The sequence below is a fragment of the Miniopterus schreibersii genome (genome assembly GCF_964146895.1).
Source record: "Miniopterus schreibersii genome assembly, chromosome: 18".
NCBI classification, from domain to species: Eukaryota; Metazoa; Chordata; class Mammalia; order Chiroptera; family Miniopteridae; genus Miniopterus; species Miniopterus schreibersii.
Window position 1 is genome coordinate 28,775,490 of NC_138121.1, and position 14,738 is coordinate 28,790,227.

A 14,738-nucleotide genomic window follows, 5' to 3' on the forward strand; every position below is an offset into this window, starting at 1 on the left:
GGAGGCTGGCAGCCTCGAGGACTGAATCCAGGGTTCTCACAGCAGCCCCTCCAGATGTGCAAGCCACTCCCGCCACCTCAGCATCTCAGTGAATGCCCCTTCCTGCCTCCCCCTCCTGCCTGCACACTTACCTTTCTCCACAGAACATTCCAGAAGATGGGCAGCTGGGACCACTGTCTCCCAGCCCAGCCCCCGGGAGAAACTTGTAAGCGCTGAGAACTTACCCCGCGCAGAGCCTCCGTGCCTTCCTCCTCTTCCCGGGGAGACAGAGAGAGAGGACCCAAGCCTGCGCCTCAGTCAGTCCATGGGCCGAGGCTTCCCATCTGCAGGCTGCAATGCCGCCCGCGTGGCCCGGACTCAGGGGCCGGCTGACTTCTCCCCGCTCCCTCAAGCCTGCCCTCCCCCGCATGGCTGAACTGCCAACCCACGTCAGCCCACCCAGCAGGAAGACCCACGAGTAAAAAGCTCAGCGCCCTCTCCTCCCAGGCCTGGGGTGTGGGGTCCCCAGGAGTTCATCAGGCTGGGAAGGACCCCCACTAGCCAGGCAAGTATTTGACAGGTGGCCTGACAGGAGGAGGCAGAGACCCAGGGAGGAGGTCGGAGACAGGGACAAATCCCCTTTTCCATGAGAGACCAAGATGGGATTAATTGGCAGTATTCTGCTGTCTGGAATCTGAAGGTGACTCTGGTGTGGGGCCACCTCCCAGAGGGCCCTTCACAGTGATCTGGGAAGGAAAGAAGGACACACCTGCTGAGTACCTCCTGTAGCACATGCCAGAGGGGAAACTGAGGCTTGGGGGGGGCGTGGCTCAGGTGAAGGAGTGGGACTGGTGCTTGGGTCTGGAGGTTCGGGGGGGACATCTTCCTGCTGGCACCGGAGCTTCTGTGCACCCCATGAGGGTCACTGTTGGCACCCCTTCTCTGGGGAAAGGATCCTGAAGGGGCCTCTCAGCTGGCTTAGAAAGCAAGAATCCCAGAGTTTCCCCTCAATAGCCAGGGTTCTGGCTCTTCCCAGGCATTTAAAATGCAGATTCCGGGCCAGGGCTCCTCCTCAGGACCCAGGAGGACCCTGTTAGAATGCAGAGTCTGGGCCTCAAAATCAAGTATCCGGAGCAGTGCCCTTGAATATGTTTCAATAGTCCTCTCCCCCAGAAAGTCCAATGGCCACTCGTGTCTTACTCTTTCTTTCCATTTTAATTGTGAAATGTAATATTATAGAGAAGGTACACAAAAAGTAAATTAATAGTTGAATGGATAAAATGAGCACATGAGTAAACATTGCCCCTGCCCTCCAGGCTCCTGCCCTCCCTCCAAGGAGGCTGCCACTTCTCAGGCTCACATCTGCAAGGGCATCCTTTATCCGGCCTGTGTGAGCTCTCCTAACCAGGACCACATGTCGGTGTTTGTGTCCCGCTAACTCCACTTGCATCATCATGCTGATTCTTCCCCGCTTGTGTGGCTGTAGCTCAGCCACTTCCACAGCTGTGCAATATTTCACCATAGGATTGGGCAGCAAATGCTTCTGCCTGATGGACTGTCAATGGACTTCTGTACAGGAGTTCAAAAAATGTGATTTCCAGGACCTGGCTGAACAGAGATGAGTGGAGAGGAGAAAGGGCTGATGGTAAGAGAAAAGGGTGAGAGGCTGCAGTCCCTGGGGCTCCCAAAACGCAGCACCCAGCTCCCCACTGGAGCTGCCTGGAATAGCAAGGAGAGCTGTGACTCCACAGCTATAGTCACACAAAAGGCTCTGTTGTGCCCAGGGGATGGTGGTTTTCTCCATCTCTCAGCCATCTGCTGCTGCCACCCTGGCCCGCCATCCACACCTCTCTGGCCCTCTCCTCCAGGAGGTACTCCGGGGAATTCAGCCCCATGGACAGCTCCAGGGCTGCTGTCCTTCCTTGTTGGTACTGAAACCAGCCTTCTGCCTTTCATGCAGCCTTCCAGAAGAAGCCATAGGCTTGGGTGGCCTTGTGAGAGAACAGAATCCAATGGCATGGAATGGGGCTACAAAACCATGGCCTTTGTCACATGGAAGTGAAAAGGGAGGTCCAGAGAAGAAAAACCGTTTGCACAGTCACACAGCTAACAGCAATAACGAATGAAACCCACAATGACAACTGAGATTCGGTGAGTACTCTTTCATCCCAGGTGCCGGGCTGTCTGTGTGGGGACCGGCTTAGTTAGTCTGCACCCTGGGCAGATTGAAAATTAGGATGCTATTACCCAACCCCCTTGATGAAGGAGAAAGCTCATCTAGAAGGAGCAGAGCTGGGGCTGAAACCTGCTTCCTCAGTCTCATTCTGGGCCCTTCCTCCTCAGCACTCCCCATGTCCTTGATCTTGGGGACATCTTCCCTGCAGGACAGAAGACAGCCAGCAGCAGTAGCTTCACTGTCCAGTGCCTGCGTAGGCATTGCTTTCAATCTGCCTTGAGTTCTCACGCCACTAGCTCACCTGTGGGCAGACCACATTTCACAGATTTTCTGGTGCCTCCACCTTCTGCATGCCCCAGGAGTCCTGCAGCCAGCAACACTCCCCACCCCACCCCAACCACCAGCAATAGCAAAAAACCCTTAGTGGCATCTCCCAGGTGCAATGCAGTTCCATAGCACTTGTTCGTAATAAAACGTGCTCACAAATTGTTCATTCAGAGCGTTAAGAACTTGATGCTGTGTCCCCACAGCAGGGTATCTGTGATAATAGATGTCTTAGAGAAGTACAGCATTTCCCCTTATCCACAGTTTCACTTTCTGCAGTTTTGGTTAGCCAAAGTCTACAGTGGTTTCAAAATATTAAATGGAAAATTCCAGAAATAAACAATTACGCACTGTTCGGAGTAGCGTGGTGAAATCTCCCGCCATGCTGCCCAGAAAGTAAATCATCCCTTTGTCCAGCTCCCCATCCCGAAGTCACTTAGTAGCTGGTCAGTTACAGGATTGATTGCCACGGCATCACTGTGCTTATGTTCAAGTAACATTTATTTTACTTAATAATGACCCCAAAGTGCAAGAGTAGTGATGCTGACAATTCGGATATGCTGAAGAGAAGCCATAAAGTGTCACCACGGGAAGGAATCCCAGGCCCTTGGTGAAGTCCCTGTGGCGGGAATTGAACTTCCATCCATCCATCCATCCATCCATCCATCCATCCATCCATCCATCCACCCAATCCAGCCTGCAAGGGTCCAAACGGGGGGGAGGGAGCTAGTGCTGACCAAACAGCAGAAACCTCCAGCCTCAGGCGCAGAGGTCACAGGAATACTTCGCTTCACCTCCCCTGGGGCCTGAGAGGCAGGCAGCCACCATTGGGCTCAGTGTGAGGGTCACTCCTGCATGTCTCAGAGGGAAGGGGGCCATGTGGGGTCAGCACTGAGAAGGAGCCTGGAGGAGACAGGGTCCACAGGGATCAGGCCCCTCTCCTTCTCGCCCTCTCACTGCGTCTGGGTAAAAGCTATGATGTGATGGGGTCCCACACAGAAGGGGGGGGGCTTTCTTGCCTCTACTATGTGGCTCTGAGCAAGAGAAGGAGGGTGGAAGAATCTGAACGTCCAGGAACCTAACTCAGGCCACACCTTCTAGACGTCTTCCGTGTTGTCACCTGAGAATGAGAAGGGCTGACAGGCTTGGAAGTTAAGATAGCATGATCCACCGGGAAGCAATGTCTGCTCTGGCCCACTCCTGGATAGCGAAGGTCCAGACGCCCCAGCCCCAGGCCCACCCAGGGCCCTGCCTGCCCAGCACATCTGGTTTGGCGGGCCCTCTGGCGGCAGCTTGAGAAAACAGCAGAGGCGACCCGGGCATTGGGAAAACTTGGAGAAGGGAGAGCCCTTTGGTGCTCTCCTCCCAGTTGTTTAGTCCATAAGATTCACCTTTCTAAAATGCTGCTTTCAGGCCCCGGCTGGGCAGCTCAATTGCTTAGAGCATTGTCCAGATACGCCAAGGTTGCAAGTTTGATCCCTGGTCAGGGCACATACAAGAATGAACCAATCAATGTTTCTCTCTCTCTCTCTCTCCCCATCTCTAAAAATCAATAAATTTTTAAAATGTGGACAAACATAAACATAGACATGCATATGCTGAGACATTTGGAGGACAGCCAGTACTGGTAGGACATGGGGCTCTGACCCTTGAGGGAAGGGAAACAATACCCCTTCGAGCTGCAGGCTCGCCCCCCACTGGCATAAAAGCAGCAAGTAACAGGCTTGCTGAGCTGAGCAGACAGGGATCCAAACCATCTGAGACTTGAGGGGAAACCCTGCAGAAAAGGAGATCAAAATACTAGTACAAGTCCTCGGAGACTGTGGCCAACCCTAAGCTGCCCAAGCCAGGAAAACTGCAAGAACCAGCAGAAAAGAGCACCTGGATGATAAGGAGCTGAGCACGCGTTCAGCAACCCCATGTGGCACTGCGAGAAACAGGCTGTAGATCACACCTGCAGAGGTGGAGGCCGAGCAGACAGCACAGGCTTTCCTCTGAGAGTGCAGTGCGTGCACTTCCTGGGAAGACCAGCCACACTCTCGGAAACAGACCAGCTCTCATGAGGCCTAGAAGCAAGCCTTAACCAGGGCCCAGTAATCTGCTGAAAATATCTGCCTGTAAGAATTAAGACCCACCCTCTTTGGAGTACATAACTCCATCCAGTGCCCCCACAATAATTTATCCACAGGGTTCAATGTCAAAAAAAGTAAAAGGTATGCTATAAAAAGGGACCAGAGTACTGAAAACCAAGTGGAAAAGCAACAGGTACACAGATGATTCAGATGCAGGAGCTATAAGATACGGGCTTTAAAATCACCACATGCCACTTTCTTCATGTTACTCTCCTGCTCAAGAGTCTACTGTGGCTCCCCATTGCTCTTCAGTGGGGTGGTCAAGGTCAATAACCTCCCTTGGAAGCAGCTTCTCACAGTGGAAAAAAAACAGCTTCACCAATCTGTAGATATTATACATATACACTTGAGATTCATGTATTACAATTTTAACAATTATATTGCACACTGCAATCACCTATAAACATTTGGGTCATTTGTGTGTATGTGGTTTTTCCTTTCAGTTGATACTAAAAGATCTTCTACGAATATTCTTTTTCATGTCTTCTGGTGCCCATGCACAAGGAAGTCATCAGTCCATGGAGCAGCAGAATCCCTGGGACCTTCTAATGTGGAGACTGCTGGCCCCATTATAGAGCTACTGATGCAGTATTTGTGGGACTGGGCCTGAGAATGTGCATTTTTAATAAATCCCTAGGTGCTGTTGCTGCTGCGGTCCAGGGACCTCACCTTGAGAAAACCTGTCTAGGTGCATGCCTGGGGTGGAATTGCTGTACACTGCTCTCAATAATGCCACACTGTTTTTGAACACATCGTGGCCCAATGTAACTTACCACTCTTGTTAAATTCAGATTCAGTGTTCCATGGTCTGTCATAGCTCAGTGGCAGCAGCACTTACAAGGTAATTAATGTGAATTCAGGCCATTGTCCTCAACTGACCTTGTAGCCCTTGTGGGATGGGACCATGCCTGTCTGCACTCAGAATGGGGGGGATATGCCCATGAGCATCAGAGTGACTGCTAGTGACAGTGATCCCAAATGATAAAACAGATGTTTCTCTTACGTAATAGTTACAGCCAGAGTAACATAATCTGAAGACAGCACCGTTCATTATGTCATACAAGGCTTGGTTTTTGTGGTCCAACTGCCTGGGGTGAAATCACAGCTCTATGACTTTACACCTTCTATTCCCCCAACTATAAAGTGGAGATAATGGTGGGGGGCTTTGCTCAGGAGCTCAGCACAAGGCCTGCATGAGTGAAGAGCTCCATAAACCAACCAAGTTTGTCTATCACCAGGTCATCTCTTCATTCCCTCGAGAAAGGGAGGCAGCAAGTGTAAATAGCCCCACTTTACAGAGCAGGAAAACTGAGGCTGAAAGGGAAGCTGCCTGCACCCTCACACCCAGGGCCTCTGGCTCAAAGAGCAGGTTCATGCCCATGGTGTTTAGATTCAGAGAGACCTGGATTCTAATCCCACCTCATTTTCTCAGTCTTTCTAAATGCTCCCTCCTAACACACACACACACACACACCAGATGCTGCAAACATTGTGATTGGCAACTCGGTGCCTGATCCACGACCTGGCCCGGGGTTATAGGGTGACCACTGTAGTCCTGCCCTCCAGGAGCTTGTGCCTAGCTGCAGAGACGAACAAGGCTCTGGGAGAAGGCCCATTGAAGGTGAGACCTGAAAAACAATTAAAAGCTAGCCAGATGAAGGGGAAAAGTGGGAACAGTGTTCCAGGCAGCAGGAGTGGCACGTGCAAAGACATGGGAGCAAAGAAAAGTGTGGAGCAAGTCGAGGACAAGGGAGGGAGCACGAGGGCTGGTGGGGCAGGATTCTAAGAGCAGATACATCAGGCTCCAGTGTTGGGGTTTCATCTGGGGGCAGAGGGAGCACTGGGTGGGCCTCTGGATGGAGTGGTGAGACTGGAACCTACCTGGGATCACAGAAAGGTGGCTCTGGGTGCCTGAGGGGGGATGAGGGGATCAGGGGGCAGTGACAGAGCAGGGAGTGCAGGTATGAGCTGGAGCTGTGGCATTAACCCTGGCAGGTGGTGATGGTGGCTAGAACCAGAGTCAAGGGGAATGGAGAAAACAGAAGATTCAGTTAGGAGGTGAGCCACAGACAGAAGTCCTGCCTCCTTTTCCTCTCCCCCAAACCCCTTTTCCCTCCTCACCCAGCCCCTCCACCTTCACCCCCACCTCCTCTCAGCTCTCACCCTTTTCTCCCCTTTCTCTCCTGTCACCCTTCATTTTTCTTCTTGAAAAAACAACAGCTTTATTAAGGTATAATTGAGATGCCATAAAATTCACCCTTTTAAAGTGCACAATTCAGTGGGTTTTAGTATATTCACAAAGTTGTACAACCACGACCACTACCTAATTCCAGAATACAGTGGTACCTCGGTTTTCGAATGTCTCCGTTGACAAACATTTCGGTTTACAAACGCCGTAAACCTGAAAGTAAACGCTTCGGTTTTCAAACACGCCTCAGAAATGGAACACGCCCCGCGGCTGCTGCTGAGGGCAAGATCCTGAGGCCCAGCTGCCGGCTGTGGATCCCTCGGTTTTCGAACGTTTCAGAACTCAAACGGTCCTCCAGAATGGGTTACATCTGAAAACCGAGGGACCACTGTAATTTCATCACTCCTAAAAGAAATTTTGTACTCATTTAGCGGTCACTCCCTATCCCCCTTCCTTCAACCCCTGGTAACCACTCATCTACTTTGTGACTGTGGATTTACCTCTTCTGGATATTTCATGTAAATGTAACGTGTTACTCAGCTCAGGCTACCATAACAAAATATCGGCCTTAAACAGAAATTTATTTTCTCAGAGTTCTGGAAACTGGAAGTCCAAGATCAGGATGCTGGCATGATTGGGCTCTGGTGAGAGCCCCCTTCTTGGCTGGCAGACTCCGCCTTCTTGTGCCCTCAAGGGAGAGACAGCGGGAGAGGGGTCTCTCTCTGATACCTCTTCTTACAGAGACTTCATTTCCTTATATGGCTGAATAATATCTCATTCATAGGGGAATATTATTAGTGAATGCATAGACCACACTTCAGTTACCCATCATCAGTTCACAGACATCTAGGTGGTTTCTACTTTTGAGCTATTGTGAACGCTGCTGCTACAAACAACTGTATACTAGTTTTTGCGTGCATGTGTTTTATTTCTCTTGGGTTAACTACCTAGAAGTGGTATTGATGGATTACATGATAACTCTGTGTTAACGCCTTCATTTCTTCCCTCATTCATTCATTCATTCATATAACATGGGGAAAATATCTGTGAGTTCATTCAACTGTACTGTGGGCCAGACACTCTTATTTGTGGGTGGCATGGTGGTGGGCTGCACTAAGGAGTTGTTTTCCTGGAGGTCCAAGATGTGGTGAGGAAAGGCCTGCTCTGGTCTCCATTCCCCAGAACCCTTAGTTACCCGCAGAACCAGCTACATAATTTGCAGGGTACAGTGCAAAATGAAAACCTGGGCCCATTGCTCAAAAATGATTAAGAATTTTAAGACAAGGAGGCTCTAGGTTATTCAATGTGAGTGGTCTGGGGCGGGGAAAGGCTGACAAACCCAGTCATCTATGGCCCACTAGCCGTGGAGAAGCCACCTGAAGTGGGGAGATCCAGCTGCCTGGGGTTTGAAGTCCTGAGAAAAGAGCTTAGGGCCCTGGAGAACTTGGGTCTGGAGGGTTGGGAACTGAAGTCTCAACTGGAGGTGTTGGGGTCTGGGAGACTCTTGATATCCTCACTCTGCTGACTCCCAACCCCTACACCTGTGTAGCTCCAGGCAGGAAAATTGAGATTTTGCAACAACTGTCTGCAAAAGAAGGTCCGTGCGAAATGTAACACCAACGACACCATTGGGGACCTTAAAGAAGCTGATCACAGCCCAAACTGGTACCTGTTGAAACAAGATCATACTAAAGAAGTGGAATGTGATTTTTAAGAACCACGTTTCTCTGGGGGACTATAAAATCCACTCTGGGATGAACCTGAAGCTTTATCATCAATAGAACAGACTTCCTTCCCTCCCCTCTTCCCCCACTCTCACCTCCCACACTGGTATGGAGGTTTGTTTTTTAAAAGTCATGTTAATAAAAACTTATAAGCGCAAAAAAAAAACAAACGAATTTTAAGGTAGGGATAGCAGGGAATCAATCAAGCCGAGTACCCTTCTAAATGCAGGTTGTCTCTAACTGAAGAGCACACAGTTTTACCCTCAGCACGCTGCCTCTGAAGCTCCCACTGAGGGTCTGTGAAGGCAGTTGGCAAGCTGTAAAAACACTCCAAATACCACATGATGTCCTTCTGAGCATGAAAAGGTTACACAGAGTTAAGCTGATCACATTTAAAAGACACAGAGCTATTTAGTCTGATGGATCATTTTTTAAAAAATATATCTTTATTGATTTCAGAGAGAAGAAGGGAGAGAGAGAGAGACAGAAACATCAATGATGAGAGAGTCATTGATCGGCTGCCTTCTGCACTCCCCCCACTGGGGATCGAGCCTGCAACCTGGGCATGTGCCCTAACCGGGAATCGAACCCCGATTGCCTGGATCCTAGGTCGATGCTCAATCGCTGAGCCACCCCTGGCCGGGCAAAATTTGTAAGCTTTGGTATTTAAACTCCTTATCTCCAAAATGATTAATTTTGTGTTGAAATGATTGTATTTAATAGAGCGAAAGCTATGTAGTACCGTGGAAGTAGTTTTGTTTTGTTTTTTAAATATATCTTTATTGATCTCAGAGAGAGGAAAGGAGAGGGAGAGAGAAACATCAATGATGAGAGAGTCATTGATCGAGCCTGCAACCCGGATATGTGCCCTGACCAGGAATGAACCCCGATCGCCTGGATCCCAGGGCGACGCTCAACCGCTGAGCCACGCCCGGCCGGGCCCGTGGAAGTAGTTTTAAACGTTTAGTCTTTGGTATTTAAACTCAGTATCCCCAAAATGACTAATTTTTGTTGTGAGCTATTATCATCTTATTGAGGTAACATTGGTTTATAACATTACAGAAGTTTCGGATGTGCCACATTATAATCTGAGGTCTGTAAATACTACATCCTGCTCGCCACCAAAAGTCTGGTTTCCATCTGCTCCCATACAATTGACCCCCTTACCTATTTTGCCCTCCCTTCACCCCCATCCCCTCTGATAACCACCAATCTGTTGTCCGCCTCTGTGAGTTTGCTTTTCTTTTTGTTTTATATTGTACGAGTGAAATCATACAGTATCTGTCTTTGTCTGACTTATTTCACTTAGCATAATACCCTCAAGGTCCACTCATGTTGTGGAAAATGGCAGGGTTTCACATTTTTTATGGCTGAATAATACTTCATTGACTACACAGTCCACTTGTTCTTTATCCATTCATCTCTCCACAGACACTTCGGTTGCTTCTATATATTGGCTATTGTAAATAATGCTGTGACGAACATGGGCATGCAGATTACCTTTTCAAACTAGTGTTTCCTAATTCCTCAGATAAATACCCAGAACTGGAATTGCCGGACATGGTAGTTCTCATCTTCCTGGTGTCCACAGCGGCTGAGCCAATTCACATTCCCACCAACAGTGTAGGAGGGTTCCCGGCTGATTATTTTTTAAAGCAGGAGAAAACTTTTTTAAGTGTTTACATTTAAATAAACTCAGTGTCTCAAAAATAATTAATTTTGTGTTGAGCTGATTAGTAGCGCAGGAGCTATTTAGTCCCACGAAAAAAATTTAAAATGTTGTAGCTTTGATATTTAAACGCAGTACCTCAAAAATGACTGATCGTTCGTCGGGTGCTTACTCGACTAGAACGTGAAGTCTGCAGACGGACGGAAGCAGTTAGACTCAACTCCGACGGCGACACCAGCCACCTCCGCCGAGGGCGGGCCTCCCACCCGCAACGCAAATCCGCGACGCGGGAATTCGATACGTCACGCGACCACGTGACTACGTAAGCCCGCCCCGCATACGTCATCGTGCGGCCGCGGCGCTTAGACTCGGACGCGCCCCCGGGGGTGGGGCCTCTTGAGGCGCTTGCGCGGTGAAGGGCTCGGGAGCGGGCCGAGCGGGGGCGGGTAGGCGCGCAGCAGCGGTGCGGAGGCCGGAAGGAAGCGGGCGGAGGGCGGGGCAAGCGAGGGAAGAGAGGGAAACCCGCCGGCCCGCAGGACAACCGTCGCGGCCTGATGACGTCGCACAATGGCCGGCCCCCGCGGGTAGTGGAGCCCGTTTGTTCCGCTCGCGTCGCGCCTCCAGCCGGAGCCTGTAAGGAGCGGAAGGGCCGAGGGACGTCTTCCCCGCGCCGCCCCCACTCCAGCGGAACCGTGGCCCCCTCCCCGCCCTCGCGCTGAGGTAGGTGGCGGGGCGACTGGGCCGGCAGGGAGGAGGCCGAGGCGGCCAGGCGGGGATCGTGGTGGCGGCGCGGAGCCCAGGCCCGGGAGCCCGCCGCCTCCGCCTCCGGGCAGCGCTCCGGACTGCCCATCCCCCGACCGAAGCGTGGCTCTTAAACCCCGTGTAGGGGACGCTGAGACTGGCACGATCTCGCGTTCGGTCCCCGGCGAGCTGGCCCAGGGGATCCTGGAACCCCACAGAGCCCGAGCTCCCCGCGGCTGCCTCCGCGCCCCGCGGTCGAGTTCATTCTCCTAAAGCTGTCATTTCTCTTCCGGGACGTTCGCGTGCCACATGTTTGTTGCCCACGGAGATGGGGAGGAGGCACGCTGGTTCGCCTTCCAGAGGCGCCGTTCTCGGACTGAGGATGGGCTCTTCAGGAACTTTGAGCTCTCTGGAGCCTCCTGCAACGTGCTCTCTCAGCTTCCCAGTGTGCACAGGTTGGGCGTATTGACTGTGCCCCGCGACGCACGCCACTCTTAAAAATATGTAACTTCCTTGCCCCTTTGGTTAGGAGCCCAAAGAATGCCCGTCCTTGGTATAAACTAACTACAGCTATGATGCAGGAAGAACCTACTTCCAGTCTTGCTCCTGCTAAAACTAAAGTTTTCCTAAATACTTTATGACAGCTGAGTTTGCTGGGTGGAGTGTTTGATCATTTTAAATACCAGCAAACTCAATTGCAAGAGTAGGTCGATCTTCAGATTCATTTGGGGAAAATGGAAGAGGGTTTACGGGCATAGCAAGGGCTCTCATCATTTCTCCCTTGAGACTCATCCCTATCAGACATCCTGTGGAGTGGTCCTCGCCCAGAGCAGAGGTTGGGATTATCAGGGTGAACCTGGATGCAGGCTGATTCCCACTTCCAAGCCCTGAGAAAGGAGTCTTTGCCTGATAATTTTACAGTCTGATACTTGTGGAGCCTGCCCAGCTCTGGTAACCAATCAAATGTGTCTCTGAGGCTGGAACTCCTCTCTGGTTTGGGGTGGGAAATGCTCAAACTCTAAGAAAGCTTTGTGGAATCATTCCAGAGAGCAAATGGGTAAACTGTGGCCTTGCTCATGTTTAAAACAGTTTTTTTTACTTTTTCAACAGCTACAGGTCATTTCATGGTGAGTGCTGCCTCCCTGAGTTTTTTGGTGGTCAAGCTTTGTTTGGGGGTGGTGTCTTTCACCAACCTTGCCATTTTTCCTTTAGATGTTGTAAGTACATGAAGTTATGAATCAGAATTTTAACCAGATGTACCAGAACTTAGGGATTCAAATAGGGCCTGTTCTATTCCTGAGAGATTATGCTTGTATGTCATTGGTGCTCCTTTGCCAAAACCTCTTGAGAACTCCTGTTTTGGTACTAAATGCGTAAGCCATATGAGAAAAATCTATCTTATTCAATGGTCACACCCCATGTTTGACCCCAGTTTGTCTTACCTGGCTTGGTAACTCAACTCACTTACCAGACCAGGCTCTGAATATCTTCCTGCAATTTCTCAAAGTAACCCACCTTGAGAGGAGGAAGATTTGCTACCACTGGGCACCAAGAGAGTGTTCTGCAGGTTCAGGTTCCCAAAATGTCCTGTATTTTAGCATGCCTTTGGAATCGGTGTGTAGCCTTCCAGGGTGATTGCTGGGAAATGAGACAGCAGCCACTATGCTTGAGTTCTGGTATAGTCTTCTAAAAATTAGGCACTCATTTCAAGTTTATTTCTGGTATGCAACAGGTAGGTTACCAAGTAATGAGATTTTGTCATTCCTTCATTCAGCAAATATCATTCACCATCTGCCAAATGCAGTAGGCAGTGGAAGCACAGTGATGAATACTTGTTATTCTCTTCTATAGGCAAGTTCACCATTGTATGGATAAAAGAACTAAAGAATTAGTTCTAAGCTTTGCCAAGAATCCTCAATTACAGGGTGATCGTGGGAGAATACACTGAGTAAAAGCTGTGCACCTGGCAGTTAGTGAAGACATGACCAGAGGACCTTCCATTTCAGTGTCTGCACTTAACAGGCCACATGGTTTTCCACGCGCTCAGATATTTGCCAAATTGATTTAATCTCAAATTAATTTAGGACACAGACACCTAGAAAGACAGTTGACCTTCCCAGAGCAAACCCTGGAACACAAGCCATTTTCTGACCCCCAGTGACACTCCTCTTCATTGCAGCAAGGTGTGACTCGGGTTGCTTCTAATAACAGAGATTCTTTGGCCTATTTCCCTCTGTAAGGTGTTTACCTGTGAGCAGCCTCAGATTGTAAATTCCCAGGTGATCTCACAAGGCCTCCTAGGGTGACTGGATGTCCCCATGTCCCTTGGATAGCCCCTGTTCATGCTTGTTGCATTTGTTAACAGTACCCCCTTCCAATCTCCAATGTCCCGATTTAGACAGTAAATTACATGGAAGCTCTGCTACTAAGTGCCAGTCGTTTGCTGAGCCCAGGGAGCACAGAAGTGAATCTGAGCCCTTCCGCTCAGGTACTTCATAGGGACAGGAGGGCCTTCTATCAGTCTTTGCAAACAAATAGTCTCAGTACAGTATGGTAAGTATGGATACATAATAGGATAGTGTACAGTATACTTAGGGCAAGAGTTCTTAATCTGGGAGCCATGGGTGGACCTCAGGAGGTTTTGAACTCCCTAAAGTAGAAGGTAAGTTGTGTGTATCCAGATTTTCCTTGGGAGGGAAGCCAACCCTTCATCTTATTCTCAAAGCAATCCTTGCTCCCAAAGGCTAAGCACCACTGACAGTGAGAGCCGCCCCTGATAGTAGTAGGTGCACTCAGGACCTTTGGCTTTGCCACCTCCGGTCAGTGCTGAGAACTAACTTTGAGAGTTGGGAAGTTACTGTTGCATCCTTAGAATGCTGAAGTAATGTCCATAGTTCAAACTATGGAGGACATTCCTATTTAGTTTAAGTATTAAGATTCAATCTTCAGACAAGTTTAAAATCATAAAATAAATAGTGTCACAAATTGGATCTCCATATGGTCATCACTGTGTTTTAACTAGTATATAAATATGTTAACTTTTTCACTTACATGAAAAGGTGTGATCCTGGTTCTAGAAGGGCTAAGAGGTGTATAGCTGGATCAGCACAAAACTTGAGAAGGGAAAAAAGAAAAGCAGGCAAAATCTACTGGTGCAATGGAAGTCCTCAATGTATGCATGGGCTGTGTTCCTAAAAGGAATTTATAAAATCAGTTTGGAACTCAGGTCCCATTTTCCTATAGGAACAATGGCAAAAAGTGGGGGTTAGTTCCCAGGCAGGGAACAGAAGCTCCTTTCTTGCATAGTTTAGGGCTCTGGGACTGAGTACTTGCTTGAGGTGCAGCTTTACATTGTAGTCCTGGGATAGCTACTTAGTGGCCATGTGGCCTTGGTTTCTTTATGAAAGGGACCATCACTTATTTGGAAGGTTGATGTGAGGAAATTGGTCAAGTGCCTGACTCAAAGTCGTGATCTTTCTAGACAGTGGTGGCTGTTGAATTTTTGCAGAAGTTGTTTTAATAATATAATCTTGCATTAAGTAGATTCTCAGGTATTTGCTGAATGAAACAGTGAATGAATTATTCCTGAGTGCAAGTTGAACTGAACCTGATGGTGAAATGAGAATGGTTATTGGAAGTTAAGGATTACGTTTATTCACCTTCACATTAATTCAGTTTAAAATGTGCCAGGCATCCCTTGCTGGGTGGTTCAGTTGGTTGGAGTGTTGTCCTGTTCACCAAAAGGTTGAGGGTTCAGTTCCCGGTCAGGACTCATCCGGGAGGCAACCGATCAATGTTTCTCACA

At 49.3% G+C, this 14,738-nt stretch overlaps 1 protein-coding gene across 3 annotated transcripts in view; it reads left to right on the forward strand.

Moving 5' to 3' along the window:
- Positions 1-10,590: 10,590 nt before the first annotated feature.
- ZC3H18 (zinc finger CCCH-type containing 18) overlaps positions 10,591-14,738 on the forward strand; it is a 55,511-nt gene continuing 51,363 nt past the window's right edge. The window contains exon 1 of one of the 3 annotated variants that reach the window (XM_081118004.1): positions 10,591-10,912. The gene's annotated coding sequence lies outside the window, so the exon portion shown is untranslated. Of the gene's footprint in view, positions 10,913-12,045; positions 12,061-14,738 lie in introns of those variants that run through there. The other 2 variants (XM_081118002.1, XM_081118003.1) reach the window with 2 other exon arrangements.